The 6,823-nt window shown below is 40.9% G+C and overlaps 1 protein-coding gene across 2 annotated transcripts in view; it reads right to left on the reverse strand.

Moving 5' to 3' along the window:
• The window catches only part of LOC122562716 (calcium-binding protein 7), a 164,099-nt gene extending 159,135 nt beyond the window's left edge, over positions 1-4,964 (reverse strand). For both annotated transcript variants that reach the window (XM_043715832.1, XM_043715831.1), the window contains exon 1: positions 4,798-4,964. The gene's annotated coding sequence lies outside the window, so the exon portion shown is untranslated. The remainder of the gene's footprint in view (positions 1-4,797) is intronic.
• Between the last annotated feature and the right edge of the window lie 1,859 nt (positions 4,965-6,823).

The raw sequence follows: 6,823 nt of genomic DNA on the forward strand, positions 1-6,823 counted from the left end.
ACCAGAATTGCACACAATATTCCAACAGTGGCCTAACCAATGTTGTGTACAGCTGTAATATGACCTCCCAACTCCTGTACTCAATGCTCTGACCAATAAAGGAAAGCATACCAAACGCCTTCTTCACTATCCTATCTACCTGCACCTCCATTTTCAAGGAGCTATGAACCTGCACTCCAAGGTCTCTTTGTTCAGCAACAATCCCTAGGACCTTACAATTAAGTGTATAAGTCCTGCTAAAATTTGCTTTCTCAAAATACAGTAGCTCGCATTTATCTGAATTAAACTCCATCTGCCACTTCTCAGCCCATTGGTCCATCTGGTCCAGATCCAGTTGTAGTCTGAGGTAACCCTCTTCATTGTCCACTACACCTCAAATTTTGGTGTCATCTGCAAATTTACTAACTGTACCTCTTATGCTCGCATCCAAATTATTTATGTAAATGACAAAAAGTAGAGTACCTAGCACCGATCCTTTTGGCACTCCACTGGTCACAGGCCTCTAGTCTGAAAAACAACCCTCCACCACCACCCTCTATCTTTTACCTTTGAGCCATTTCTGTATCCAAATGGCTAGTTCTCCCTGTATTGTGTGAGATCTAACCTTGCTAATCAGTCTCCCATGAGGAACCTTGTCGAACATTTAACTGAAGTCCATATAGATCACATCTACCACTTTGTCCTCATCAATCCTCTTTGTTACTTCCTCAAAAATCTCAATCAAGTTTGTGAGACCCTTCTTAAACAGTGGCACCACGCTAGCCAACCTCCAGTCTTCCGGGTATCTACAAATCTCCAAAGCGAGATAGGGGAACAGCCTTGCAGGAAAATCAAAAGCTGCACAAGAATTGAAGAATGGGAGAATTTAATTGTACAAATGTTAATTGCAGTAAAACATAAAGAGGAGGTAGGAATTTCTGAAATATGTTCAGGAGACCCTCATTGATCAGCATGGTTTTGGCCCAACTGAAAATGGGAACTAACTGGATCTCGTCCTAGGAAATGAAATGGCCCAACTGTCTGTGAGAGAGCACTTGGGTAAGAGAGAGTATTGTATCTTAAGGTTTACACTAGTAATGGAGAGGAGGGAAGGACAATCTAAATTAGTAGAGGAGTAATTTCAGTATGAATGTGAAAGGATCTAGCCAGGGTGAATGGAACGAAAGAATGACAGGAGCAATAGTAATGGAACAATGGTACTGAAGGTGACATTTTGGGAAGAAATACTTCAGATGCAGGCTAGGTACATTTCAACGGGTGGGGGAGGGGTAGGTTAGGGCGACCAAACAAGGATTCATATAAAACAAAGAATTGTGGATGCTGGAGATGTGAAAACACAAACAGAAATTGCTGAAAAACCTCAGGAGGTCTGGCAGCATCTGAGGAGAGAGAAACACAGTTAATGTTTCTGTGTTCAGTGAAGGGTCACTTTGTGTTTTTGTTTCAAAACAAGGACTCCTTGGATGACAAAAGAGATAGAGCTTATGATATAACAAATTGAGAACGTGTTTGATACATGTCAACTGAGTTCTTCAATTGAGAAACAGTCTGCAGGTCAAATGCAGAGAGGAGAAAGGAAGAAGAATGTAAGACTGGCAAACATGGACTTTCAGAGCACAATGGCAGCCAGCATTAAGGGAAGTCCAAATGTCTTGCACCTGCATGTAAAAGTATGTGGGTAGTAAGAGACAGAGTAGCCCTATTCTAAACGTAAAAAAGGTGATAAATGCTTCAAGGTGCTATAACACTAATAAGTAAATTACAATAGTGTTTACAAAGGAAGAGGAATCTTACAAAATATTGGTAGCAATGGTCATAGTAGTGGTAATGGATGAATTGAAATTTAAGAGTGAGTGGGTAATACAAAGTTAAGTGATTATTATAAATCTGTGGGCTGAAACTCTGTTCTCGGAGAAATATTAAAATTAAGGCAGTAAACATTGCAGTCCAATTAAACCATCAGGCTATTGTAAACTGCAATATTCATGGGGAGATCAAAAGAAATATACAGGAGGGAGGGATTTTGTCTGGAGAAAAACCACTTCATTTTTACTCAATTCTGACCATCACCATCCTAGGTCTCACCGGAACCATGCAATACATGCAGAGCAGGGTTGTAGAGTTAAATAGTCACACAGCACAGAAACAGACCCTTCAGTCTCACAAGTCCATGCTGACCATAATCCCAAACTAAACTAGTCCCATCTGCCTGCACTTGGCCCCTGTCCCACCAAATATTTATTCACGTACTCATCCAAATGTCTTTTAAACGTTGTAAATGTACTCACGTCCATTACTTCCTTTGAAAGTTCATTCCACACATGAACCATTCTGTGTAAAAAAAAGCCCCTCATGACTTTTTAAGCCTTTTTCCTCTACTCAGTTGACTCCTGTTGTCATGAAATTCCCCTACCCTGAGTTTGGGTAGTTTCTGCAGTCACTGTAGATGCCATCATTTAGATGCTGACCTGATAGTAAGTTAGGATCATGTGGTTGATGATGAAGGCCAGCAAGCCCAGTGAATGATTGCGACACTGGGAGCTGAGTCAATCTACAGGCTTCAGTATTTTAAATTAAATGATCCCTATTACAATATACCACCTGGCTGTCTCTTCTGCCTTGACTGCAGAGCTGAATGCCTGCAATTATTTAAACAGAAAGTGGCAGTAATAGCATTCTAGTAAAAAACATTGTGGTGTCTGCATGAGTGCAGTCCATTAAAAGGTCTGATTAAACTGTAGCTGGGATTTCAGAATACACTTGATGCAATATAATGAAGGGACAGGCAATACACCAAGACAGTGTGTCAATTCATAGGTTTGGAAGTCAACAGAAAAAGAAAAGCTGTATTGAGAACATGTAGCTCTTGATTAGTTTTAGGTTATTTCATTCATCATGAAACTGTTTGAAGCTTAAAGAGGTTGCCTTGTTGGTTTAAGGGTGAAACTTTCAGCGAGAGAAATTCTATCCATGTTTAAGACTAAATGAAATTTCAATGGGCGAGAGAAATCTGAGAAGTGAATTAACAAGATCTTGCCCACCGGGAAACTGTTCAATGCCAGCTGGGGTTCATTCCAGGGTATTAGTTTGTTACTTATTGCTTCTTAATATTGTCATACATTTATATTCAGATTGTTTATAGATATTTATCATGTAAGACATCCTTGTCACAACCATCACCCCACATTCTCACGCAGTGAAAGTGCCTGCTGCAGCTCACTAGGTAGTGCACTGAGTCAGAACCTTGTGGGTTCAAGTTCCACACCAAAAATTGAGCATGTGAATATCAGAGCTGATGCTGATACTGAGGGACTGCTGCACTGTCAGGGAGCTGTCCTTCAGTTGAGACATTAAACAAATGGCATGATGGGTCATTGGCTAGCACTGCTGGCTCACAGCACCAAGGACTTGAGTTTAATTCCATCCTCAGGTGACTGTGTGGAGTTTCCTCCGGGTGCTCCGGTTTTCTCCCACAATCCAAAGGTGTGCAGGTTTGCTAGATTGACACATGCTAAATTGCACCAAAGTGTCTAGGGATGTGTAGGGTGGGTGGATTAGTCATGGAGAATGTGGAGCTACAAGGATAGAGAATGGGGATGAGTCTGAGTGGGATGCTCTTCAGAGGGTCAGTGTGGACTTGATGGGGCGAATGGCTTACATCTACACTGCTGGGATTCTATAATTCTATGTCATTCATGAAGCCATTCTATGAAATGCTTATCTGCCATCCCAGGTGTATGGAAAATACTTTACATGAGAGAGGAAATGGCAGATCTACACTTGTGTGACATATATCTAATTAAAGCAGGAGACCACCAGGGGGATTAGTGAGCTGTAGCAGACAATCAGGCGTCTGGACAGGCTCGGGGCTTGCATTAAAATACTGTACGAGAAGTGACCCATTACATTCTGCATTTAGAGGGATAGCAGCCACTGAAATCCTCATCAGATGAGGGAGGGAAGCACAAGGCAAGGCAGTAGAAGGAGGACAATTGATTGCATGTAACAATAAGATTGAGGGATGTGTTAATTTCTAATGAACCTAGTAGGCATCTTCTCTTTGGCAAGCTTACATGAACCCCCTGCATGAACAATCCTCGTTATAGCCAGCAATACTTCTTTCATCCTGTGCTAAAGTAAACTCAAACCATTCCAAATAATTCCACATCAATTACACACTGACGGAGCAGATTCAGAAGCTGCTGTTAAATGAACTGGATTTAAACATACCAAAAGTGATGAAGATGATTAATGTATTGAAGTACATAACAACTGTCTTCCATGATTCTCGTTATAGCCAGCAACACTTCTTTCATCCTGTGCTAAAGTAAACTCAAACCATTCCAAATAATTCTACATCAATTACACCCTGACGGAGCAGATTCAGAAGCTGCTGTTAAATGAACTGGATTTAAACATACCAAAAGTGATGAAGATGATTAATGTATTGAAGTACATAACAACTGTCTTCCATGATTTTGTTACAATGTGGAAGTCAAATCCCTCTGTTAATTAAAACGAAAGCACCCAGAAAAGCTCATCTTAACATCTGCTAAAAGTATGAGTGAATGAGTGAGAAAACCCCTGATTCCCACTGTTTAAAGAAAAAAATCAACACTTTATTTTTCTAACTCTAACGGTGAACACTAAACCAGAACTATTAACAAACTCAAGCTGCCTTTTTCTTAACTAATCACTATCTGGCCCCCAACTCTATTAAAATGCTGCTCCAGTAACACAAGTATTAAACATTAAATTAACTACATCTCTCAAAGTCCATACAGTTTCTTATGCTACCTTTCTTCCAGTCTTCTGAATCTGCTGCTTCCTTCCAACCCTCCAATTCTGCTCTCTTCTCCCTGGGTCGTCTTCTTACTTTTAACTGCAAGTGTTTTCGTATAAAATTTCTTGGCACCTTTAATACGTGTTGCCTTCTGAGAGATTTCTTTTGAGAGCAAGCTATTTATTTCTTCTGATGGCTCTGACCAATGTTCAAAATGCCCTTCCTTTTTATACCCTCAACATCGTACTTTCTCATTGATCTGATGTTGTCAATACAATAAATTCAAATTCAGTTGATTTTTGGTACCCTGGGCATAACTTGAATTAATTGGTTAAATTCAAATCCAATTGCCTTAACATCAAAACATAACCCCAAGCTGAATGTTACATATTATCAATTCTCAACACTCTCTGCACCTGTCAGCTAGTCCAGACACATGTGCTGTCACAATCTCTCAACCCAGAAAAGGTCACTCTCTTAAAGTGACCACATACTCTTTCGACTTTGTAACACTTTGTGCACTAAGTGATAAAGTTAGTGTTTTACTTAGTAGGAGATCTGATACTCAGTTACCCGCATGAGGTGATCCACCCTCCAGTAACCTCAGCAAGGCTGGTGAAAAGCTGCTGTTACTGCCTCCTGGCTATTTGTGCCTACAAAGGCTTGCCAAATGCTACTCCCCACTTGACAAACTGGCCTCGTGTAGGCTATTGGTAGTGGACATTCTGAGAGAGGCTAGCATATTCCCCTTGCATTGAGCCACATCTACCGCTGTGGAGTAGCGACTCAGTACTTCCACTCATTTACAGGAGAGAGAACAGACTACAAAGGTCGAGTGACTGCTTCTAAGCTCCCTCTAACTGGTCAAGGTGGATATTGTTTCTCCAAAGCCACTGTATAATCTGTAATAGGTAAGGTCAAAGCATGCAAACCATTTATGGTGGGAGCAGTGACTCCATTTCTGAAGGACTGCTTGCACATCACTGGAGGTGAACAACTATTTGAGGGTAGAGGGTCAAGACCATGTGGTGACATCAAAGAGACGTGGAGGTGACTCCTCCCCAGTTTTAGCCCTGGTTCTAAAACTCCTTTGCACGTGTGGGGAAGATTAATGTTTCAATGAGCTCACTGCTGCACTGTACCTAGTTACTGTTGTTCACTTGTTTTTGATGTTCCATTTTGCACAGTTGACTTCGACCTGTCCAGCGTGTCAATATCTGAGCATTTTCCCCAGGAACGATCCAGGGTGCAGCTTTCAGGCTTCTCGGTTTCAAGCATTATTGGGGTGTTGAGAGGACCTCGAGGGAAGGGAGAAGACTTGGGAAAGGACAGAGGAACTGGAAGTGGGGAGATTACAATCTTGCAAAAGCAACTCAGAAGTTGTGAAGTTTACTGAAGTACCAAGATAAAAATGTGAACATCCTTCTGAGGTAAGCTATTGCCATTACCATCCCCAATGTCCCAGGATCTCGTTATCTTAAGTGACAAAGAGTTTAGGGAAAGGGTTTCATAATGCTTAAGGCTCATACTGATGATGTTGTGAACATGTATCTCCTTTCCCAGACTTTACTTGCGCTGCATTTGACCCCTCAATATGAATTAAAATTGATGCTACAATTTGAATACTAAATAAGGAGTGTTGAACTAATTGTGCCCTAAACATAACGTACAATTTATTCAATAGTCGGTTGAAAATAATACAGTGAAATTCAGCTCAGAGCTTGTATCAGGTTAACATTGAATCTTCCATTGTACACGTTCAACATTTGTTTCCTGTCATGAGCAGTTGGCTGTTAGCACTGATTAAAAAAACCACATGGCCAACCAATTGTGAATTTGAAATGGATTTTAATAATGATGAGCTATGTCGGGATTTTTTTGTGAATGGGGAACAAAATTCATACAATCTCAAGGCAACCAGCTTGTTACAACTGGATACAACTGGGAGCGGTTTTGGAGGGGATGGTGTAGGGAGGTGGTGGTCTGTTGCTTTTTGATTTTGTGGAGGCTCAGATCATAACCACAAAACCGTAATGGATT

This window comes from Chiloscyllium plagiosum, chromosome 25 (assembly GCF_004010195.1).
Source record: "Chiloscyllium plagiosum isolate BGI_BamShark_2017 chromosome 25, ASM401019v2, whole genome shotgun sequence".
Classification (NCBI taxonomy): Eukaryota; Metazoa; Chordata; class Chondrichthyes; order Orectolobiformes; family Hemiscylliidae; genus Chiloscyllium; species Chiloscyllium plagiosum.